Genomic DNA, 26,639 nt, shown 5'->3' on the forward strand with positions numbered 1-26,639 from the left:
TCGCGCGGAGGGTTCAGTGAGGATTTGTTAATAAGAGGCACCACTCTCGGGTGCCCATTGAAGGAAGCGATGATAGTTACGGATCAGTGAGATTGATTAAAAGTTGAAACAAAGAATCGAAAAAAGGAGGAAAAAGTGTGCGTTTGTGCGGTGAAGAGAAGAAATTACGCGAACCCATCGTTAATCGCAGCTTTCAAGCGAATATATTTATATGGATGGTGGGGTATACGCAGTTTAAAGGCACCATGCGGTGGTGATTTATGACGATATTATGGCGCGGTGTGAACGTGTGTGTGGTCCCATCGCAAGGACCGACGAAGGATTACTCTTGATGCCGGTTTCTGTTCCGAACAAATGGCCGACTAGTGTGCCTCTGAACGATGGATGGATTAAGCGAATCACAACAGATGCCGTGTGTATTGTTGCGCTTCGAAACGCATTCTCGATACCGCCGACAAGGATTGCATGCGAAGCGAATCGTGGGCGACGCATTTGCGCGCCGGTTGCTCTGTGTGTAAATCGTGGGGCCAAGGGGAGCCGAGTTGCAATGTAAACATGTTTCTTTGATCTGTCAATTTTGCTGACTCCGAGAGGCTTCCTCAGGGAGTGTTCGTCGTCGTGGTACCGCAGGTTGCTTCGATTGGGATTTGCAAATGGGTACACCGGAGGTGGAGATCAACAGCAAAGATCAACAGCAGCTGGGGCAGCTTCGCAACGATAGACATAACAGTGCTCTCGTGTCGTCTGGGTCTGGGTCTCCACTAAAAGCAAACCGCCCAGGTGCAGTTGTTTCTGCCGTTCTTAAAAGACGATAAAATTGGGGGAGATCTGGAGAGGCGAAACGGCAATAAATTATCGGAAAGTGGAGTTACCATATCGCACACATTTGCCTCCTACCGTACAAGGCGGTTGTTCGTGGTGCGCATAACAACGAACATAATGCTTTTCAGGAATTAATAATAAAGGGAAAAGTGCATTCCAACGGAATCGAATTTTTATGCACCACTTCAAAAACTTGAGGTGTACGTTGAGGTTGTTCCGAACGGCAAATAAATCCTAAACTTATCGCTACAATAGGTTTTAGAGTTTAGAGAGCTTATTCCAATTTCATTTTAAATAGATTTACTATTGTAGTTATTGGAAGTAGAGGCGAATGAAATGCAAAGTTTAAAGCCTCTTAAAAACAAAGAATCGAATCGAAGTTATTGGAAGACTCTGCACATCATACAATTTTGAAAAGCAGGGTTTCCCTTTCCGTGGATCGAAGAATCCCTTATCCCTTACAATATCAAATTTGTGATTTGCTGAGTTTCAGTTTGATTAACGATCCATATTACGAGAGCTAATTTTGATCTTTAACCAAACGAACAACGTGTGAGAATCATTAACCCTTTCAATATGGCAGTGTGCTCCGTCGAAGTGCTACCGCTGTACGGAGCACTGCGTCGAAAAGTATGCACATCGCGCTGGTGTGATCGATGTGCATGTATGACTTTCATGTCGTCTAAAGATGACGCTCGTATACACAGATCGTCGCGCGGATGTCGTCTATAGACGACACTCGTAGCGAAAGGGTTAATTTAGATTTTTCCGTGGCCCCTTTTTGCTTTATTGTGTGAAAAGTTCCCAAAACGTGTAACCTAGTACTGGAAGAATATTAAATAGAGGCGAATGAGCTGCATAGTTTGAAGCCACCTCTTGAAGCCAAAAAGAAGAATAAGAAGAAGAATATTAAAATCTACAATATTTTAATGCAAGAAGTCCAAATATGAACTTTCTTTTATAATTTATACATAAATAAAAATATGTTTCGGTGTATTCGTTTGAATTTTGAATTATTCCTACATTTATGAGGAATACCTTCCTTAATAACAAATTTAAAGCTAGTTGAAAAATACCAACTACATCAACAAATCGTTCAACTTTAACGAAATTGAATGCTATTTTGTACACTTGGCTTTGCCTTAGCGCTACCCACAGAATCATAATGTATTGCTGCGATACGGTAATTTTGTGTAAATTTTCCAGATAGCCTAATTCATAAGTCTAATTATTTTTCATCACTCTTTTCAATTAATTCTTTACACGTTGAGTCTTATACATTGCCGTTCTACGCAAAGTTGTCCCATGTTACTTTCTGACAATTTTCACTTTTCCTCATAAAACGATGATCGTAACACACACATTTTATTAGACAATAGTTTACTGCTTATAAAAAACCCGGTGTATTGCTAAATTGAAATGCTTAAAGCTTCTGGTAGACGAATATGGTACAAAACATTGATAGCATCTTTCTCAGATGCTGATTTTGATGCTCCTGCATGTTCTTTATATTGTTCCTGAGTAGCAACAGAGATAAAATCTTTTAATGCATGATCAATGATATATTTTTTTGTTTTGATGCAAGTAAATGCCAATTTTCGGTAATACAATACCAGTGGATCAAATGTTCGAGGGGCCATCAACCGGGTATATTTGATTTTTGAAAAATCACTACCGAGTTTCAAACATATCTTCATCGTGTTATAAATGCCGATATGCTGACCCTACTCATGATGTCTGCGGCAATTGTTGAGATATCTCAGGACGTTGTTCTAATTTTCATTATACCATTACTTGGGACTCTTGCAATTATTTAGTCTGGCTTCATTTTTGCAATCAACAGAATCAGGATCAAAACAATCTTCTTCAACAACTGATGAATGACTAATGGTGTGCGCTAAAACGGCGAGTAAACACGTCACTTAAGGGATTGTTTGAAGAGATGTTTTCAATGAATTTTCATTATCTGTTGTTGCAATAGATTGTTTTTTTCGGAGAAGGTATTTTCGGTTCCAATAAATGCACACGAACAGCTGATTGGACGAAGTTTTCTCGCTGCACGCAACTGATTTACTCCAAAAGTAGTCTTTTATCTACACGTGTCAGGCTCTTACCATTATATGTGGCAAAAGACATCTATGTGAATAAAGTAGTTTCTGATGAAGTGAATTGAAGGTTTCTTTGAGACCATACTGCTATTTTACATTGACTGTAAGGAAAATAGAAAGCAGCATGGTCTCAAAGAACGAATCGCAGAACAATATGAAAAAATCATATCGGTCGATAGTAAATACCAGATTTTCTACATCCGAAAGATACACAATTTTATGAACTGTAAAATTTATGAGCATTATTTGATGGAAAATTGAGGTTTGATATTGGTTCCCAAATTAGCTCCAGAAATTGAAGAAACATATCAAGAAATGGTAATCGATTCAAAACATGTGATTTATCCGTGAAAAACCACTTTAAGAGAATGCAGCGTTGCAAACATAGTCTCCACTATACTTAACTTCTATCACATTTTGACGAAAAATCAAATGTGAATAGAAAAAGTACTAGGCAGCGTTTTGCACACGATGGCAAAAACGTACGACTTGTGAAAAGATAAAATATGGTGGAATGTAGGGTTTGAAGTATTGACTGGAATTAGGCTTAGGTTTGCTTAACTCTACGGACTTCAATCAAACAATCGCATCAACAGACCTTTATCGGGTATCTAGTGAAGCGGGAATTCATTTGAAAATTCAAGGTTCCTGCTGACAAAGGCAATGGGTTCAATTCCTAATCAGTGAAGGATATTTGGGGTTTGGAAATTTACTTGTTATGCCTTGGGATATGCTCTAAGTGGTATAAAAAAGCGGGATCAAATCGCAATCGTATATGATGTCATTCAATTATATATTAGGCTGTCAAAAAAGTCCTGCGGTATTTTTTTTTGAATTTTCATTTGTTCATAAAATTAGTTACAATCATCTGTTTTAAGTCAAATATGCGCCGTTTTGTTCGATGACTTGTTCCCAACGAGATGCCAACTTCATAATACCCCTGTTATAGAAGCTCGCTTCCTTATTGTCAAAAAACTCGGATAGCCAATTTTCACAGGCCTCTTTTGTGGCTAACTTCTGACTACCTAGCTCGTTCGCCATGGACAAAAACAGGTGGTAGTCACTTGGTGCAAGGTCCGGACTATACGGCGGATGCAAAAGAACCTTCCATCCGAGCTCCCGGAGCTTCTGGCGCGTCACCAAAGAAGTGTGTGGCCTGGCGTTGTCCTGATGGAAGACAATGCGGCCTCTGTTTATCAAAGATGGCCTCTTCTTCATGAGTGCTACCTTCAAGCGGTCCAGTTGTTGGCAGTACAGGTCCGAATTGAGCGTTTGGCCATAGGGAAGCAGCTCGTAATAGATTATTCCTTGACAATCCCACCAAACACACAGCAGAACCTTCCTGGCCGTTAATGAGGGCTTGGCCACCGTCTGAGCCGCTTCAGCGGGCTTCGACCACGACCGTTTGCGCTTCACGTTGTCGTAAGTGACCCACTTTTCATCGCCAGTCACCATCCGCTTCAGAAACGGGTCGATTTTGTTGCGATTCAGCAGCGATTCACATGCGCCGATACGGTCAAATATGTTTTTTTGCGTCAACGTGTGTGGCATCCATACATCGAGCTTCTTTGTGAATCCAAGCTTCTTCAAATGGTTAATAACGGTTTGATGACTTATCCCCAGCTCTTGGCCGATGCTACGGCTGCTACTATGCCGGTCTTTCTCGGCTAATTCAGCGATTTTGTCGCAATTTTCGAAGACAGGCTTTCCGGAGCGTGGCGCATCTTCGACGACCTCTACACCAGAACGAAAACGTTGAAACCATCGTTGTGCGGTGGAAATGGAAACTGTATCGGGTCCATAAACTGCACAAATTTTATTGGCAGCTTGAGATGCATTTTTGCCTTTGTCATAGTAGTACTGTAAAATATGTCGGATTTTCTCTTTATTTTGCTCCATATTTGCGACACTATAACTCACGAACGACTTAATCAAACAAAACACTGTCAAGGACTATATTATAGCGCGCAAAAATACCTTTCCAACAAGCTATAGTATGACTCGATACAATGAATACAACTAGAACTACGCGCTTACAACGACACCTCGCGGAAATACCGCAGGACTTTTTTGACAGCCTAATATCATGTTTTAGACTGTTTTATGTGCAACTGTGAAATGTATGCGTAGTATAATATTGTTGTCATTGTTATAATTTTTGTTAATTGCGCAATTTTGATGTTATTTTCGTTTGTATATTATTTTGTGAGAGTATATTGGGTTTTTATACCGCTTTGAGTTAAAATTTAACCTTTGCTCAAGGTGGCTTTTCCCACCCTAAGTCTCTTTTACTATTAAGACCTATAGTCGGATGATGTCGAATTAAAATGAATAAAAATAAATATCTAAAATCAAATAAAATACGATACCCCGATTTTATTCATCAATTCGATTAAGCTGTAATTCGATACTCCGATTCCGTCTGTAGACGCTCAGCTATGAAATTGTATTTGCTTTGTTCTTAAATTTCTTCCGGAAGTCCTATTTATGCCAGGATGTGTAAGGAGGGCAAAACTACATGGAAAGCGAAATACTTCGTGAAAATCGTGCAACTGCTCGACAAGTATGCTTCATCGTCGGTTGGATCGTGCCAGATGCTTCTTCTTCTTGAATGGCACTAACGTTTCCAGTGGAGCTTTTGCCTTCTCAACGTAGTTTTACTTGCGTCTTTTTTATTAGTAGTACTTAGTTGAGATTTGTATGCCGAATAACACGCCTTGAAGGTATTCTGGAGTGGCCAGCTCTAGAATACACGTGACCTCAGTGCAAATCGGAAGAAATTTCTTTGACGAAAAATCTCCCGGCCAGAACGGGAATCGAACCCGAACCCCGGCATGATAATGTGTAACGCTAACTACTCGGCCACGGGAGCACAGAGCACTGCACCAGATGAAGACCATTCGTATGTCTCTGCGCGGCTTGGCCATCGTACTCATGGGCAAGAACACCATGATGCGTAAGGCTATCAGTGGTCATTTCGAGGAGTATCAGAACCTGGAGCAATTGCTTAATCATATTAAGGGAAATGTCGGCTTCGCATAATGGATGACTTGGTTGAAGTTCGTGACGAGTTGATGGAAAGTTCGTGCCCCAGCCAATGCCGGAGCTATTGCACCATTGGAGGTCGTGATTCTGGCTCAGAACACTGGTCTCGGTTCCAAGAAAATTGAAATCATCAACGATGTGCCCATTTTGAAGCCTGGAGACAAAGTCGGTGCTTCTGAAACCACCCTCCCTCCCTCCACCCTCAAAATTTTGAAAATCTCTCCGTTCTCGTACGGTCTGCAAATTGAGCTGGTTAACGATTCGGGATCGATCTTCTCCGCGGATATTTTGGACATCAAGCCCGAGGATCTGCGTGTCAAATTCCAGGCTGGAGTCCGAACAGCTTTGCCAACGGTTTCCGCTACTTGTTGGCCATCGCTGCCGTCACCGAGGTTGAGTTCAAGGAAGCTGAAACCGTTAAGGATCAAGGGTCCGAGCAAGTTTGCCGCCTTTGCTACTCCAGCAGCTTCTAGCGCTTCCGCTGCTCCAGCTGCAGCCGTTGCCAAGGAAGAGAAGAAGGAAGAATCTGAGTAGGAGAATGATGATATGGGCTTCGGTCTCTTCGATTAAGAAGTTAGCACGGTTCGAGTTTGTTTATTCCTGATTGGCACCCATCTCGTTATAGCTTTCAGTCTACTACTTTATCAATAAGCATTAGATAAGTTTGAAACGTAGTAGAATCGAATCCCATCAGAGGAATATCCTCAACCAGTTACTTTTGCATGTATATGCTCGATAGGCGCAGCATATGCCACCCAATATATGGAATATGATATCGTATATACAGTGCCGTCGGGCCTTGATTGAAGCAAAATTCCACCGATATTACGGAAACTGATCGGATTTGAAACTCGAATGATTTTACAGTTCGATAGAGATCGATCTTTGTACTCCGTTGTAAAATCCGTTCGAATCAAATCCAATCGACATATGAAAATGGTGAGGTTTTGCCTTGACGCGGAAAAACGTCATAATAATTCATCTGTATTTGCGAGCGTATATACATTCTGTCAAACATATACATTCTGTCAAATATCAGGAATTTGTGTTTTCAATGAAAATGCTTAATTTATCATCTAAATTTATATTATCGCCTCCAATATGAAGAAAATTCAGCTCTTTTGGCACTAGTCGTGCTGCGACTTCTCTCATGTTCAAAACATCAACCAAAACATGACGATCGGTCTCGTGAGGGATATTTCGTGCACGTGCTAGCTCTCACACATTTAAAACAGTAGTACTAACTTTTAAAAAAATTGAAAAACTTTCAGCAAGAAGATTAACGATTACAAATTCCCGGTATATATTTGACAGAATGTATAAATGTCGATGTGGAAAACAGATTTATGCTTCATGCACGCTTCTTATGTCCTACTCCAGGAAACTCAAAAAAAACTAGAATGCATTATCAATTAAACATCAAGACCAGAGAGCACGCACACGATTATTCGACCGCAAGGCCTATCAAGTCCAGATCAAGTTCTTTTCTTTTTCAGAAATCATCAAAATGTTTAAATTTCATGTCGATCTAATCAGTTAATAACATTCAATGCCTTTGAATTGAGACTTTTAGGGACACATATTTAATATTGCGCCATTACTGTATGGAGTAAGGAAATGTTTGGAACAGCAATTGCACCGAGCGAGAGAATAATATATGTATTTTTCGATTTCTTTTTCAGTATCACTCTTGCCAGCGAGCGGTCAATAGCCCTTTTTAAGGCTGAATATTTATTTTGAAGTTTTTTTTTGTTTACTTTTCTAATGGCCATGAAAATATCGGGACAAAACAACACACACCATCCATCCTTTTCAGGACCAACAAAAGGTTTACTGAGTTGATTAGTATTAATTATCAGATTAGGTTACTTTTAAAGATAATATCCAAAGTAATAAAAAGGTGAATCGAATAAAATACGTTCAGAATCCTATGTTAACAATACGGTCGTGTATTGAAAACCAACTTTCTGATTTTTATTTATTTTTTTTTCCTGTTGATTATTCATGATGTTTCCTAAGAGGTACATGCCGTGAAAAATACGTCTAGCTTTGAAAAATTAATTAGATGAAAAAGTACTACATTTTTCACGCAGCGAACAGTTTTCGTGAGAACCGTGACTCAGTGACACATTTTCTGTAAAATTACGCGCATTATCAAGATTGATAAGAAAAAGTAAAAACAAGCTGGTGTCTACAAACTGATAAATTCTCCAAGTTCCTCTCTTATCTTACCACCGCGGTAATCTTACAGATATCAGATAATCGCAATTCGACAGAAGTGGTCATCGACTATGGGCGTTTAAAATGATTAACATAAGTTCTTAGTGATGAGCTAATGGATAAACGAGAGTTTCAAACTGTTGAACTCAAGTCACAGTTCAGCAGTTTATAAAGGTTAAAATTCATTCGATTCATGTAACATAAGGTTTCAAAAATGAAACTTTATCCCTTATTAGTTCTAAAGAAGGGTCCGATAATTTGCAAGTTTATCTGTCCTCTTTTGTTCAACTAATGGTCCTCACTCACTTTTGAATCGAACAAACGGCCAACGCCCATAACATAGTGCAAACGGCTCTCGAACAGGAAATGGCTCCTTTCTGGGTGAAACGGAAATCTCTCCATCACAAATATGCCTCCAAGATGAGCTTCTTCCCCCTCGATTAAAGGTAGCGGGAGTTGTCAACATTTCTGCCTGACTGGTTGTACCGAAAATAGCGGAAGGGAGCCAGGGTAGTGCGTGTCAAATTTATAACCCGGAAATATGGCTGTGTGCGGTTAACTGATAGCATATCTGTTTGCTGCCGAAGGGGGAAATGCAATTTCGGTTCGAAGGCTCGTATCATAGCAACAGTGCGAAGCAGTCGGCGGGGGAAAAGGGGGTTGATTCTAATCCAAGCCTAACCGCGTGTCAACCCCAAGGATATCGGCTTGCAGGAATGTGGAACGAAATCCTTTTATTCGAGATAAGCTTACTCGGCAAGGTAATTAGAAGCGAATTGCTGCTTCATTCGTTCGGTTCGAAGGGGCTCCAAGGATCTACGATCGCACATTAGCAATTACGCGGCACGAGGGATAATCAACGCGCGGCAGATTTCATGTGCAGATTTTAGCGCTAATTTCGTCTCATGTTTCAAAGTCGCTGCAGGCTGACCTGAATTCCCAAATTGGCCATAGAGACGGAGGGTGCAAATCGTTCACCTGCCGACCGAACGAAAGCCGGTTTTGCATTCACAGCCAACAATCGACTGCATCAGCTGGATGTCGATAATTAGGCATTTCAACCGCTGAACACAATACCGATTAACAAGAGCTGCTGCTGCTAAGTCAAACACGAGTTGCATGCCAAACCACGCTCGAACTCAAGTGCGTTTGTTCAAACAAGGCACCGGTTTTCCGGCCAATGCGTGACCTTCGTCGTTTTCGTAAACATTGAACTGCGCGGCGATGTGCGACGCGAGCGTTGAAGATTTGTCAAAACACTAGACTGAACTCACTTGACAGATTTGGAATTCGTTGATTAATTGACCCGACTGTGTGCCCGACTCTCTAGTTTTGGAACCAAACATCTCCGCTAACCGTATGACTAGCGGAAGTCACGCGAGGCGGGGTTTTGATGAATAGGTTGACTCGAAAATAGTGAAAGCACCCAGAGCTCTCTGCCCCGTGTTTACATATGATCTAGTTTGTATTTTTTTTTTTGCTCGGTTGTTGTTGGTACATTGCCTTTTCTGTCTGGCCAGCTGTCAAAAACGTGTTCCATCGTTTGCACCCGTCGTTTGACGCCGATAGATGTGAAGTCGTGTTATCCCAACGCGCTCGAGATTTGGCGGTTTGTCGGGCGGGGAATGGGAATTATTCCCAACAATTTTGTTCACTTAGCATAAATTAATCAAGTGGAAAGTTTTCTCCTCCCGAAAATAGCGGCCAATATGTTCAGAAACGCTTACTTTCCTCCCCACCACCGGAGAATATAAGCTACTATAAACCGGCATCCAATGGAATCCTTCCGAGCGTCTGTGTAAACTAAAAAGTTGTATGATTTACATGAAGTACGTGATAAACAAAGCGAATAAAACCACAGCGAGTGAGGAAACATTCTGTCACCAAGGATAACTCGGAGGAATGAATGAAACTAAGTGAAAGCCCGTAAACAACGAAAGTATTTCTCCTGGCTCCTTTTGGTTATGATGTGTTTGTGTGGGTGTGTCATTCTTGTTTTTTTCCAGGATGGTAATTGAAATGTGTGCAAAAGTTTGCTGAATCGTGAAAACCCGCAACGTGGAAGAGAGTGAGAGCGAGTGAAATCGAAGGAAAAAATAGTTTCATTTACTAAAAGCGGGACAAGGCGACGGTGGAGTGCAGCAGCATTCAACAACGATGATGGTTGAATGTCGAAAGAGAAAAATATTGTGATGTGATGAGATTTTTTTTTGTGTATCCTTCTTTCGTGCATGTGATTAGGCCCACGACACTAGCAGGAGTAGTTTTCCGGCCCATTCGGCGCGATGTGTCATCATTCAAATTTGAGGAAGATGAAAGAATGAGTGCTGGTAGTTATAAAACTGTGCGTGGGCGTTGGTGAAATATTGCAGTGAAGGATGGGTAATTCGTCGTCTTCGACGCGAAGCGACAAGGGCAGGAAATGCCGCAGTTTGCCCAATTCGCCGGATGTGAGGAGGTAAATTGCATTATATGTTTATGTTGGGTACGAAAAATAAAAGTTTGCTTGTGCGTATGATGTCTACAATAGCGTATGCTGCAATTAGTTCGTTCTAGACACACCCTAAAATTGGCGTTGAAGATAATTGGGTAATTTCGTTATATTGTTTTCGTTCGCGTAAAAAATTTAAAACCGCGTGAGATGCGTTTATATTACAAAAAAAAACTGAAAATCTCTGAAATCTTGACCGAACATTTTCGGAACTATGAGGCTTAGAAGTTTTTCCAACCGGTATGACCTGAAAATATGCGAAATTTCGAATGTTTTTGCTTTGAATGAATCTTTGCTCGCGTAGTTGTCTTAGAGCAGCTATACTCAACCTACGGCCCGCCGGGCCTTTTTGGTTGGCCCGCCTGGGGTCCACTTGCCGGTCCTGGCTTGTTCTGTATTTGCTTAAATGATACAACTGTGTCACACCTACGACAATAACATCGCACATTGACAGTTACTCTAGTATGCTATAAAATACTTCGCATTAGTACTAGTAGATGAGAAGCAAATTTATTGTGCAAAATCTTCGAAGTTCTTCTTGTGTGAGTAATTTTAGTGTAATATGCTAAAGTTATAGCATACCTGTAGTAACTGGTAAATTACATTGTGACAAGATACGATGCTTCTTACTCTTCTTCCGCCCAAATGCAAATAACCGGGAAGCTAAACAACACGAGATGTCAGCGTTGCCAAATTTTGTAAAATTTCTTACGATTATTTTCCAGCGAAACTAACATATGCTGGTCATGTATACATAAAACATTTAGTTACCATGGTTCCACAAAATACAGCATATTTTTCAACAAATTATTTTATCTGTTGTTCTTGTACATAATGTTTTGGCGGACTACATCCATAAAATGTTAGATGAGTGTGTATTGGAATATTATTCATGTTCTTGTTTTTTTGGCAACACTATACAATTTGTTGAAAACGCCGTTTTGTTTATTTATCCTTGTCCGAGGTCATCACAATCAACAAATCAGCAGTTAAATTGACAGCGAACTCGATCTCTCTGTTAACGTATCCTGCCTTAGGTCAAAACAAACTATTCTCGCCTGGGAAATTGCAGATAATAGTGTTGTTTAGTGTGAAATTGTTATTCAATTTCGAAATAATGTCTTCGAAGAATAAAAGAAAAATGTGTGATGAAAATAGACTATTCCAAGACGAGTGGGAAACGGAATATTTTGTTGTGCCCAACAAAAACAACGAAGCTACTTGTTTAATATGCCGAGAGAGTGTTATATTAAAGAAATACAACATTTTTCGTCACTTTGCAACGAAGCACAAATCATTCAACGAAACGTTTCCTCCTGGGTCATCCTTAAGTAGTGAGAAGTTGATTTTCCTAAAGAGGTCATTGCAACAACAGTCAATGTACTTTCTGATAAATTCAGCAATAAAAAACAAATACTATGGGCCTTATTCCCGTATCCACTTACACTTACGTTCCCACTACACTTACATCTCACTTCACTTTTTTGCGTTTCCACCGATCGTGAAGTGTAGAAATGAACTTCGTGTAGAATGTGGAGTGGATACCAAAATGACCCTGTGTTCATTTCCAATGTCGTTACTAATGGCGCGTTTACATTCGGGAGATCTATAGCTATAGATAAATTTAATCACACGGAAATAGATGTAAACGGGTGAGAATATGTATGATACTCTTCTTCGAGGTATATATAACCACTATGTATAGGATAAATTCAGGCATATGTAAACGCTGGTGAATTTCTCACTGGTGGGAAATCACTAAAGTTGGATGCAGTTCTACTTCAGGTGAATTAATTCACTGAAAATGTGAATATATTCAGTATATAAGTTCGCGCTAGTGTAAACGGTTGATGCGATTTCTATAAATCTCATCATATTTCTTCACATGAATATATCACTAGTTTATACCCACCGTAAAAGAAGCGTCAGTTGTATTTTGTTTTGTTTATCCTCGAGTTGTGTCGATACACCCAGAAAATGGATTACTAAAAAATGCTTCCAGATCATTTGTAATGCAAACAGTAGAATGTACAAATTTTCTGTAAATATTACCAATCGTTTGTAATGCGGGCGCTACACGATTCGTCCAACGTTTCACTCGAATGTTGGACTCAAACATTTGACTCGATGAATCGACAAATGTTGTGACCAAGGCGCCTAGAAGTATATTTTACGGTGAGGCCGTTTCATCACTAAGTTGGTTAGGGAGCGGTATATGAAAACAGTACGGAGGAAAGCAGAAGGGGAATTATTTGCTTGAAGCGTGAAAGAGACAGACTGATCACGAGCGAGCTTGGGCACAAGTAGACTTCCAAGATGGCTGAAGAGTGGTTTTAGCAAGTTGGCCCACCTTAGGATATACTTCTAGGCGCCTTGATTGTGACGAATGTGCTGCTACACGGTGAAGTGAATGTTCGATTCAATGCAATCGGTCCAAACAATCGGTGAGAATTTGGATCGAATGTTTATTGTTTTTATTTACCATCAAAAACGTTAGGAAACTGGATGATGATGCGAGTATTGAAATTGCAGCCATAGCAATTGTAATCGGGATGTGAATTAAAAATGCTTGAAATCGACATTATTAAACTGCAATATTTTGCCGAATATTTTGAATTTTATGAATCAATTTCATAGTTCCATCATCTAAAACTTGTAAACAAACCAATCTGTCAAAGATAGATTCGGACGAATTGTGTAGTGGTGTATCGGATGTAATAAAGTGTCGAATCAACGAATGACAAAAATCCTTTGACTCGCGTTGGAAGGTAATCCACAACGAACGGATTACCTTCCAACGCGAATATTCGACGCTCGACATTGGAGGCTCGTAGTTCGTCCTACACGATGCGTCTAACCATCTAGCGCCCAATATTTGGGGGTGTTCGTAGCATCTTGTGGCGCCTGTTTAAAATGAATGTCAGATGCAATACACATCCCTATCAACGATGGATTCATTTTACTTCGCGGTATTAGTAACTTCTACGATTGTCATTACTGGCAACCGGGAGGAAAATGTAAATATAACTTCATTAGTCTAATTACCAAGTTGTTAATTGAGTTGCACGGTACTACTTTCCAATATTTATTTCTTCACAGAAGAAGGTCGTATTCACTCAGATTCGGGACAGGTAAGTAATATTCGTGAAAATCAATTCAATTTATGTTCTTTAATTAATATTGATACATATTGGATAGCAATGATTTGTGCTCGTCTGCTGCTGGAGAATGCGGAGACATTACTTTAAGAATAAGGAATCTGGGTACTTCGATACACAAAATCGAGCTCTGTCGAGTCCTAGTTCTGCCTTTATGCTTTTGGATTTGGTCAAGGACAACTTCATAAACGTTTTGCAGACGATTGTGATCGGTGGTTCGATCAATCGGATTAAGCCTCACTTAATTCCGCCTGGGTTTTGTCAGCTTCGTGATATCTCCCGAATGTGTTTGGCTGAGAAGTAATTACACGCTGGTCCTGGGAGATGGTAATGGTGAGAATTGAGTAGTCTGTCGTAGCTATTTGTAGTAATAATTGCGTATTTTGTTCTAATTTGTAGCCATGGATCAGACCCAATCGATGCAGGATCAGATGTCGATAGTTTAGATAGTTCCATAAATGAATAAAGATACATACAAAAGCTCAATAAGTTCATAACAATATATGCATAAAGGTTGGGTTAACATAACATGTTTAGGGTATATGTTGAACCAACGTTGAACCGACTGCTTATACTGGGTTATACTGGCCGATTTGACATTTATTTACCATTGTTATCGCGTAATATGTTTACTAAGTATTGGTAATACATTTACTGAGTATTTGTAACATTTACCAAAAAGCTCGTCATATATACCAACTTTTTGGGAGAGTGTATGATCGGCGATTCTGATGAACTCGAGGAATCGCTGTTTACACAAAAAAGAGCGTGAAGTGTAAACCAGAACAACATCGGTGGATGAACTCGTTGTATTGCTAATGAATTCTACCAAATGTTTACAGTGGCGTGTATTCCGGAATAACGTTGTACTCACTACACATTGTTTTCACGTGTAGTGTATTCGGGTATAAGGGCCTATCTGATATAAAAAACTGCAGCTCTCTGATTCAACATGTATGAGGCGTATTGAAGACATTTCAAAATGTATTAGCGATAATGTGATAAATAATCTGAAAAACTGCAAGTTTTTTAGCTTGGCATCCGATTCCAGCACGGACATTTCAGCAACATCCCAATGCTCAGTATTCGTTAGATATTGTACAGAAAACAACTTAATCTTTGAAGATTTTTTTGAAATTCCTTCCAATGAAAGGTCAAACCCGAGGCAAAGATTACCTTGATATAATTTGCAATATTTTAGAACACAATGAAATTGAAATACAAAAAATCGTTTGTGTGTGCACGGATGGCTGTCCTTCAATGACTGGGTCTGAAAATGGATTTATTACGTTGTTTAAAAAAAGATATAATTTCACCAATTTAATTACATTCCATTGCATTATACACCAAGAATATTTGATGGCTCGTGCTGCAAATACAGAATTAGAAACTGTGATGAAGACTGTTATAAATATTGTTAATTATATACGAGCAAAAGAATTGAACCACAGAAAATTTAAAAGCCTTCTGGAACAGCTGGAAAGTGATTATAATGACGTTACGTTACATACTTCAGTGCGATGGCTTAGTAGAGGCAAAGTTTTGGAAAGGTTTTTTGAGGTTGAAATAATATTGTTTTTAGAGCAAAATGATAAAGTGTATCCTGAATTGCAAGATAGCGGATGGTGGTGTCTTTTAGCCTTTCTATCTGATATACAGGAAAATAAATATTCTCAATCGGAGTTTGCAGGGTGAAAATATCATAGTTTCACAAATGGCGAATACATTATTTGCTTTTGAGGAAAAGCTAAGTATTTATCATGAAGACATAAAGAACAAACGGCTACAAAATTTTCCATCTATGATAAAGGCTACTGAGAACGATATCGACATCTGCTCATCAATATGTAATTATATAACTGCACTGATGGACGAATTGTAAAAAAACATTCCAAGATCTAAGAAAAATGAAAAAAATTTTGTTACTTGCAGAAAATTCCTAGCATTTAGAAACAACCATAATCTCCGAGCTGGCTACAGTTGCAGATTGTAATTACTCAGAGTTGTTCGACGAGTTTATAGATTTTAAAAACGACACCAATCTAGAAGCTCTGTTTAACGAAAAAAGAGAGAAAAATGAATATATAGAATCTTGGAGCACGGTTCCCCAAAAGTATCAAAGTGTCCAAAAAAGTGCTCTAATTTTACTAACATTCTTTGGTTCTACTTACTTGTGTGAAACGTCTTTTTCTAAAATGAAATACACAAAGAATGTTTACAGAAACAAACTTACAGACTCCCATCTGGATGATGTAATAAGGTTGGCTTGCGGCAAAAAACCAGAACTTGATAAAGCGTTGGAAAATTGTTCACAGTATCAAAAATCTCATTAAACTTTTAGATAACGTCCTGCAGGGGCAATAATTGGAGCGGCACATTAGAAAAAAATAGTACCTTAATGAAAGATCAAACAGTATTAAAACATTAAAATGTATAGAAAAAAAGGACTACTAGAAGAACTTATACTGTTTTACTTGCTGGAAACAAAAGCGCAAACATTGCTGTATTATACATACTGATAGATGAGCTTGTTGAAAATAAGGTCCTAAACGTTAATCTGTACTTATGCATTAATATAAGTAATTTAAAGATTATTAGGTAGTAAATTTGAATATGTAAAATCTTAACAATTAATAAACTATAATATGTATATTTATATGTTTCTAAATTATTATTCCCGGTGAATACAAGGGATTGGCACTAAACAAGGCAAATAAAAGGATAGGTTCAAACTTTTTTTATTAGAGTGAATAGTTCATTAAAATTTATTTATTTTTTTATTAGCACAACAAATTAAATTAAACAACTGCTTATGGCCACGGACGCTACTACGTGTATGAAACGTTGAGAAATGATTTGTAACAATCGTGAAAACATAAGAAATCGTTACCAATTTTTTTTGCGGCCCGGGACTAACACGTGTTTGTGGCCCTCAAGGGAAAAAGGTTGAGTACCGCTGTCTTAGAGAATTGATAATTTTCCGCGGGTGGATAGTTTTTTCTACTCAAGAGTAATTAAAACACGTTCATTTTAAAATGGCTTATATTCAAAAATAAATAACTTGGAAACTATTGGTTGTATATAAAATCTGTCTAAGATCGGATATTTTTATTTTAAATTTCTCCCTTCTGAAAATACTCCAATTTCCACGCTCCTAGTATGGCAAAATTATCGTTTTTTGAGTTGTTCAAAATGTAGTGTTAATTTTATCCAGATTTTTTTGTCTCAGTTTATTTTATTCACAAAGCCTCATTAGTGTTGGATTTCTACACAACTAATAGTTTCTGAACTATTTTTTTTTCAATAAAGTTCATGCTAAAATACCCATACCTTTAGAAAAATAGTCGAAGAAATCTTTCCACCCGTACAAAATTAAATGCATGTGAAACACTTCTTTCAAATAGGAGCCACTCGTAGTCGAACCGTTAATTGGCGTGGAAATGCTTTTTGTGAAAACATATACTTTAGAAAGAATACTTGTTAATAAAAAACAAAAATCATCTCTCAATTTCAAGTTTAAAAAAAAGTATTTAACGAAGGTATTTTTATAATTTAAATATCAATAAGTAATTTATGGTTGTATTCGGTGTAATAAATTTTATATTTTAAAATGTCATTCAGCGCATTTTTAGCGCAGCAATATGCGAAAACGCCCAAAACGTACGTTTTTGCGTTGAATCTTTTTTGGCATCTTCGTCAGCGAACAAGACACTAATACGATACAACGTAAAAGAGCACTTTTATCAACGATACCAAACTTTCGGGAAATAATTTAGGAGAGCTAATAGCTTTCTTCATAAGGTTATAGAAATAATACCATATTTAAGAAAGAATGGGAAAACCGATTTCTTTGCTTAGTCATGATCTGCCTTCGATTTGGAAACCACACAGATTTTAGACACACAACTATTTTAGAAACACTCGAGTATGTTGTCCTCATTTCACTCAACATCATCAGTGGATCACTGCTCCGTGAAGCGAGCATAATGTTTCGATATCGATAGAATCGATAGGAATTGCTCCGACGATGTCATTAACGGCTGCTTCATAAGTAGCGGAAGTAAATTCAAACACGTTTGATAAAGAAGTTTTTGACGTGGGACTACGTCTAACATTTCAATATAGGAACCTATTACAAGGTTACGGGTGAAAAAGTGAAAGATTTTGAAATGAAATAAAAAAATATATATATATAAATATATCTTTTCTTTCATGTTATGGATCTTCATTCCGAATACACAAACTAAAAGAAAATATCTCTACCTATGTATTTTTCCTAGACATATATAGTGGAAGTAGTGAAACAAGTGAAAAATGTAACGAATAAAAAAAGGCGATTATACTCGTACCTGCTTTCTAATGCAACAAGCAGCATTCCATCAAATTCGAGGGTAAACTTACATGGCATGCCTTCTGAGAATGGTGTTGCTATGCCCATCCTCGCGCTGCTCAGAGAATCTCGTTGCATCGAAGCGTGACGCATATATAAGAGTAAACAAACGAAATCACACTTAGCACGAACAATGCCCACAAAGAGGAGAACATTCAGTTCTGCTACTTATGACTCATCCGTTACTTTCGATCACCATAGACTCGTGAATCGTTCACAGTGTCGTCTTCTAATAACGCTTTCGAATTTCCGGCTAGTTTTTAAATTATTTTTCAAAGAACACGATTTTGGATCCATAAAATGACTACGAAAGAGTAGGCCACTCGGGTATACAAACAGACTTTTGTTCATGGATTATCTCCAAATGCGTTGAATTCAGGTGATTGTTGTAACCGATTTAACCATCTCGATGAGAAATTCATGAAAGGAAACATGATTTACAGAAGTAACCATATTTTTCATCACTCTCTTACACTGGCTAAAAAATCCGTAAATAGGTGAATTTGAGTCAAAGTTCGCATTGTTACACATCCATGCTTTTTGTCAGATTTTCCTTCATCTGACATTGGGATGTTTTCAGACCTGAAGAAACGTATGCGAGAGGAACGATTTTCATAGAAATACGGTAATAGCTACGGTGGATGCGGTATTATGGTAGTCTTCTGGATACTCATTTCAGGGATGGAATTCATAAGTTAGAAGATGACTGGAACAAGTGTCTCGAGGGACATTCAGGTTCAAAGGTTCAAGGTTCAAAGAGGTGACATTAATAGAATCCTAGAATCGATCACGAAATTTGCGTCTAAAATTGAGCCTGATTTTGAATTCGAAGTCTGAGCTTCAAATATGGAAATTCACATTTCACCTTAGAACTACTAATCCTGAGTAAACCAGATCTACTTCAGGGTCTAAATTCTAAATTTGGAGTCTTCAACATCAATTTTTGGATTTGGGTTTGAATTTGAATCTGGAGTTCGAATCGAAATATTCATTGGAATAAATGCTGTTCAAATAACAAGATTCATATAGTATGACATTGGTTTTCTTATCAGAATCAGGAATCTAAGGTTTAGTTTAGAACTCGAGTTTTAATTTCGAATCTCCAAACCCTATCACGTTGTTCAATACGCAAAATTATGGAATTCGCAATAAATCGCAATTCGCAATATTCGGAAATTTGGAACCGTGATCTGGGTTTTGAGCAAATATTTAGAATAGACTCAACGTGTATTCTAAAATTCAGTTTAAATATGATTTAATTTTGTGATTTAATATGATTTAATATGGTTTCAATCCAATATGATTTCGAAATCTGTTGTATCAATTTTGAAATCCAGTATTCGAATCGAGAATCTACTATTTAGAACTTTTTTGTTTAATTTTGAATTCTGAAATCTAGTCACTAATTTTAGCAACGAAATTAAAAATCCGAATCGCAATCTGCAAATTGGATCCGCACAACTTTATCTAGAGTGTGAATCTGAATTTCGTATATTAATGAAGGTTCTAATGTTCAGTTTTGAAGGGAGTCTATTCTATGTTTCAACACGCGGACCCATCTCACAATTCTGAAGTCAGAGCCTGTTACGAAGCAGGAATCCAAAATCTGTAAACTAAAATCCGTTATTTGAATTAGAGGTCCCAGAATTCGGCATTTAGAAGGGAAGATGAAATATTAAACTATGAATACGAGTGTGGATCCGCTTTAAGAATTTGAGTCTTTGGCATACAATTTGTAATTAGAATCCAAAACAGCTATTTAGATGTGAAATCTATATTTAGAACTATATTTTAATTTTAAATTATGCACCAGTTCTAATTCTGAACTTGATTCGGAATCCGAGTAGAATTTGAAATTGTTATATTTATCTGCTATGCATAATGAATTTGAATACTAATCCTTATTTTCAATCAGAGATTTGGAACAAACCAAATGAACGCGAACCAATATCCGACATCCAAATTCCTGATTTTGAATTCGAACTTTGAATTCAAAGTCTAAATTTGGAAAGCTGGATCGTGGATTTGGATAAAGGATTCTAGAGTTTGAAATTTAAGAAGCAAATGTGTAATCTAAAAGCCTGAATATGCATTTGGATCCAGTTGTGAAATCTGAGTGTTTGGTGTAGAATCTGCTCTTCGGAGTTAAAATGTAGATCCTAATCTGAATCCGTATTTCGGATTCTGAGCATGGAATATGTTATAACAATTCAAGTTCCAAATCTGTCATTGAAGTCAGAATGTTGAGATGTTGAGAACTATATGATTCGATTTTTAGATACTTTATTTATCTTGAATCTGTTTTGATCTTGATTCGAAATCCGAATCTGAATTTGTAAATTGAAAACGTAATATTTATCCACATTTTTCATGTTCAGAATACAGATACATTTTTTTTTCAAATCTGTCATTTGCATTCGAAATGTTGCATGCAAATTTTGTATAGTTAAAACTGAAATTTGGCTTTAAAGTCCTTAAACTGAAATGGAAGGAATAAAATCCATCCGATATCTAAACACACGAAATCGTGATTCAGTATTGGAAAATTGGATTCTTCAATCCGTAATTATAAGTTTTGGAGTTTGGTTCCGGTTTTGGCTGGAGATTTTTTCATAAAAAAAAAATTCTATATATTCTAGAACATGCTACTAGGAATACATTAAAGGCCTTTTATCTGGCATATAAATATAAATTAAGTGCGTTGGGCGGGTTCATTTCCTTTGGCACGAAGGTGACCCCGTTGGCTTCGTACCACTCCAACACGTCCTTTGAATAGTGGCACGAAGCGAGATCCGGCCAGAAGATGGTCGGGCCCTCGTGCTGCTTTAATAGTGGTAGTAAGCGCTTCTGTAGGCACTCCTTAAGGTAAACCTGCCCGTTTACCGTGTCGGTCATCACGAAGGGGGCGCTCCGCTTTCCGCAAGAGCAAATCGCTTGCCACACCATGTACTTTTTGGCAAACTTGGATAGTTTCTGCTTGCGAATCTCCTCCGGAACGCTGAATTTGTCCTCTGCGGAGAAGAACAACAGGCCCGGCAGCTGACGAAATTCCGCTTTGACGTAGGTTTCGTCGTCCATTACCAGGCAATGCGGCTTCGTCAGCATTTCGGTGTACAGCTTCCGGGCTCGCGTCTTCCCCACCATGTTTTGCCTTTCGTCGCGGTTAGGAGCCTTCTGAACCTTGTATGTACGCAGGCCCTCCCGCTGCTTGGTCCGCTGGACGAATGAACTTGACAAATTCAGCTTATTGGCGACATCCCGGACCGAACTTCTCGGATTACGTCTAAACTGCTTAACTACGCGCTTGTGATCTTTTTCACTGACGGAGCATCCATTTTTGCCGTTCTTCATCTTCCGGTCGATGATTAGGTTCTCGAAGTATCGTTTTAGTACTCTGCTGACCGTGGATTGGACGATTCCCAGCATCTTTCCGATGTCCCGATGTGACAACTACGGATTCTCGAAATGAGTGCACAGGATTAATTCACGACGCTCTTTTTCGTTCGACGACATTTTTCCAAATTTACGAAAAATTGACAGTGAAGCATGGCCAACGTGATCTATACACTCTTATCTGATTATAAGCGAAAGCTGAAGATATAATTCCTAAAAATTAAATTTCTACAGCGTTTTTTCCGTGATGCAATTTGATGTGACACACCCTTTATAATCGGAAATACGAAATGAAACGGAATAAAATTCATTTGGTATTCCAACACGCTAAATAATTAGACTCAAGAAATCTAAACGGTATTTGAAAATTCTTTTAACGTGGAATTTAAATCAGAGTCCTAAATCAGGAATATGAAATCCAAATTTGGTATTCATAATCCTGGGTTTGAATCTTGATAATGAATCTAAAGGCTGAATCTGGAATCTATAATAAAATTCAAAAGTAAAATGTGAATCGAGAATTTGAATCAGTAATCACAATCAGAAATCCGGATTTCAGTTCTGTCATTTAAATCCAAACTCTGAATCTGGAACGTAAATCTTGATTTTCATCTGGCTCTGCAACCGCAAGTTTGATGCCAAATTTGGAAGATGAGTTTCGGTAACATATTCGTTGCATCATTTAAATTCGGAATTAAGCATACTTGTTATTTGGTTCCAAATCTGTTGTTTCAACTTGTTTGAAATATGAGACCGGATATATATCTGTATGCTTAAATCCTAGTGCTAAATCCGAAATTTCAATTTGATTTTCTGTTTAAATCTGGATTACGAGTCCGAGTCAAAATCTGAGCACTGTACTGTCTAGAATCTAGAATCAGTAATTGGAAGATCGGAAATAGCAAACATGAAATTTAGAAATAGAGAGAAGAAAGAAGTATTTTTCTTGTTTTAAACCATAGGACCATGTTGACGCCCATGGTAATTAGCATAGGACATAATAGGATATAACATTTTATCCGAAATATAAGTTACTGGAAAGGTATAGTATTTTTGAGTGTTAAAGCCTTCACGGAAGTATACCCGTTATGCAGAAATGGGTAAGGCTACAATGAACATGCTAGATGCATGTTTATCGTAATGGGTTTTTCACCAAACGGATTGGCCGATATTGAAGCAGTGTAAACCCTCGTCTTACACATAAACCTTCTTTGATCCTCGAACGTGACTGTGGCTGCCTTAGGTCCTTTTTTTTTGAAAACTCAATAGATCGAAACGCTGAATGCGCTGAATGAATTGTTTTCATTTATTTTTTATATAGAGAAGGACATTTGTTAATGAGTCGTTTTATAAAAAGCAATAAATACGATTCTTATTTTATTCCATACAAGCTGACCCGGCAAACTTCGTCCCGCCCAAAATTTGTTTTTTTGTTATCAATACCTTCAAACATTCATGTTTTCTAACTATGAACAAGTTCATGGGTCCAATCGCAGAACTGTTCATTGATTGATCTTCTAATCGACTGCGTTGAATTTATCTACTACTATAAAATTCCTAGTATTTCAAACAAAACTCATCATTATAATATCAGATTATTTTCTGACACAATTCTCGTTCAAGATTTTTCAACCATTTGCAAATAACATGTTTCTCCGTTACAGGAATAAATGTTTTATACAGAAAATATGATAGAATAAAGACAGCCCTAAATCTGACAATTACTTCCTAGAGTTCTGCTCTTATCATTACTGTGATGAACACAAGGCTTAATATTATCAGTAACCATCCCCCTTAATTAGTTGTTATAGGATGCAGTTGGAAGCACTGTTCGACGCAATGTTGGTGGTCATCCTTTGGGTTGCAGCCGCAGTCTCGTCGGCAGAACAAGAGTGGTAAGCTGATCAGTTCACCGTCTCCCTGTGCAAAGTGATTGTTGTCGAGTACTCTACCGAACACTCCTCCGGGAAAACACCATATTCACAATTACATTCGGCGATACTTTTTTATCGGTATAGATAGAAGAAGATATAGGAGTGCGTTTCATCACATTAAAATCCATTTCCAGTTTCGAACAAAGGTCAATTTCGTTAGCGCAAACATCAAATGGACTAACAACACTTGTCACTATGTAATTGTAGAACATATGGGAATTTAATTTCCCCAATTTTCCCTTTCTCCTTCAGAGTTTTCCGAAAATTTTCAATTGTCATGTTTGGTTGGAATATTTTTGGTTGAAATATGTGTAATTTTTTTATGGGACCCCTCTCCATTCAGAAGTTTGTCTTTCATTTGTATGACAGCCCCCCCCCCCCTTAGAGAGGGGGGTGGAGAGTCTAACCATCATAGAAACATTTATTGCACCCTAAAACCTTTACATGCATAATTTGGTTTCATTTGCTTTATTAATTCTCGAGTAATGTAGAAATTTGTGTTTGATTTGTATGGCAGCCCCCCCTTAGAGAGGGAGAGGGGTCTCAAACTATCACGAAAACCATCCCCGGCCCCAAAAACCCCTACATACCAATTTTCAGTATATATTCAGTATCAATTCAGTAGTTTCCGAGTCCATAAGAATCAGACAGAAAGACAGAAATCCATTTTTATAAAAATAAATTTTTAAAACTCGTTGCTATGAGCAAGAAGTTCTTTTTTTTTATTTTTTTATCTGTATTATAGTGATTTTCAACTCATTTGGCTGGTTCGTCACTTTTTACTTCCATTTTTGGAAGAATGTCGGGAGTGAGAATTGAACTCGTGACCTTTAGCGTGAGAGGCATGGATGTTACCACTACGCCAGATCGCCTCCACAGCAAGAAGTTCAATCGATGTATAAACATTAGTAATTCCGAGTAATATGTATTCGACTGTATGATATTTAAATTAGGAATAGAAATATGTTTTCTGATAGTCTGTAATGTTTCAACAAAATTATTTCGAAATGGATTATTTGCGGCAGATAGAGGAAGGTCGTGCTAAGTCGACTCTTTGAACTGTAATTTTCTACCATTTTTTTTTTTGTATTTTGTAAACAAAGCATTTTATTCTTTTTTGAAGCACTCAAAGTGCAAGTTTAATTTTAACTCTAGAATTGAAGGTGCAGAAAAAATACATCCAAATAATGAACGTTTTGATACTTTTTCTTTGTCACTACTTTAAACTCGGAGGGCAGCTCCATTCCTGAGATCCATTAAAGAGGGTTGGTATAGGAACACTCACTCATTAAATTTCTCACAAGTTCAATAGATGAATGAAGATATTAGAGAATTCATGTTAAATCTGAAATAATGAATACTTTGAAAAAAAATAAAACTAATGCTTAAAGGGTTCAAAATTATGATGCTGTTAACTCGCAATGATATGCAAGTAAAAAACATTCTGTGCTTTGCATTGAATCGAATTATTATCCCTCCTGTGTTTAACGTGAATTGAGACATTACATGCATTCAGCGACCTGGTGATCGTAAATACAAACATACAAAACCCAGCGAACGCAACGCACAGAGCCAGCAGAATGGAAATATGGCATGACCTGCCACCATCCTTCATCTCTTCAACTTTAGAGAAGTAGGATGAAAAGCGACTCCTGACAGCATCTCGAAAGTACAATGTTCTACGCTTCCTTTAGGGCTTAACCCGAGTCAACGGTGAGTAAGCCCACGTTCAGACGACTCTGCCTGTCCTTCTTTTGTGTTTTTACTGTACGATAGTTCTTTGTGCATAATAACAGTTGTGAGGCGCGAGGTACACACGATGCATTCCTCGCTGACTCTCCTCCTGAACCGCCTTTTTTCTGGGGCCTATCCTTGGAGCACGTGTAGGCGTACGGTAACAAGTTTTTAATGAGCTGTGGCAGCGGTTCCATTTCCGAAGTGGTTCTGAAATTTGAGTCATCCGAAAAAGGCGACACCTCAGCACTTTTGTTGTTGATGTTGTGTGCGTTCATGATGATGCGCTCCGCTAGCTGCACCGCTTCGATTCGCCTCTGACGGTTCTCGTCATAACGCGCCAGAGGAGATGAAAAAAACCGGAGGCGGCCACTGAACTCCACACCACAGTTCTAACGCCTAGTTTGAGCCGTAGTTAACGAGTAAGTGTGTATGTGTGTTTGTAATTAAATTGACACACTCCGGCTTCTGTTATGGCAACCGGCGGTCGAATCCAATCGACACTTTATTACGGATTTTATTTCGTCCAGCGCGCGCAAACGGCAGTTCCGCCATCGTAACCCGCGGTCCAATGCGAGCGCCATAGCTGTGCACTCCTATGATTTCCCAATGGCTCGAAAAAGTGTGTGAAATTGCTTATTGTATTTCTGGTTTGGCTCGTTACGAAACGATGGTTCTCCGGTGGGTTGTTAACATCGCCCTTTATGTGGCTACGTGACAACAGTCAAGAAATTTGACGTTGTTGTTACCCAGCTCTGGATTTATGGCTCACCTTAAGCCAAAGGTCAAGTCAATTGTGCCGACTACGCTATTGCAAGCCATAATTTGAATATTTCTCGCTTCGCACTTTCGCAAAATTCTGATCCCGGTTTGGTAGTGGCAGCAGCTGCGTCCAAGCCGACGAATGCTTTTGCCAAAATTGAATTCGATTTCCGCTCGGCGGTCATTCGCTCGCTATGCTAATGGCCTCTATTTTTGAAACCAAACAAAAAAAATGTTCAAACGATGGCTACCGTGGCGAGAAAAACTAATAAATCCAATCCGCCCACTCATGCACTTTTCAGCAGCCACTTACTACTTGTGCTGCAACAGCAGCAGCACACGGTTAGAAATTCCTGCGAGAGTGGCGCAATGCAACCGAATGCCACTTTTGTGAGAAGCAGCGATTTATTAGCGGCTATCACGATCGGGAGACGTGGAAGACCAAAATGAAATAAAACTATCAATCTATTGTTTGAAAAACAGAAACGAAATACGGTAGAATCCAAAAGTGAAAGATTTTATTTTTATTTTATTTTCGTCTCAACTATAACAGTACCGAGCCGATTATGTTATTTTAGTGTT

At 38.3% G+C, this 26,639-nt stretch overlaps 1 protein-coding gene and 1 pseudogene across 5 annotated transcripts in view; both read left to right on the forward strand.

The window, feature by feature from the left end:
- LOC129778241 (protein sickie) overlaps positions 1-26,639 on the forward strand; it is a 475,861-nt gene that overhangs the window by 231,089 nt on the left and 218,133 nt on the right. The gene's annotated exons all lie outside the window — the stretch shown is intronic.
- LOC129778247 (60S acidic ribosomal protein P0-like) lies at positions 5,426-6,545 on the forward strand (annotated as a pseudogene).

Source organism: Toxorhynchites rutilus, chromosome 3 (assembly GCF_029784135.1).
Source record: "Toxorhynchites rutilus septentrionalis strain SRP chromosome 3, ASM2978413v1, whole genome shotgun sequence".
Taxonomy (NCBI): domain Eukaryota; kingdom Metazoa; phylum Arthropoda; class Insecta; order Diptera; family Culicidae; genus Toxorhynchites; species Toxorhynchites rutilus.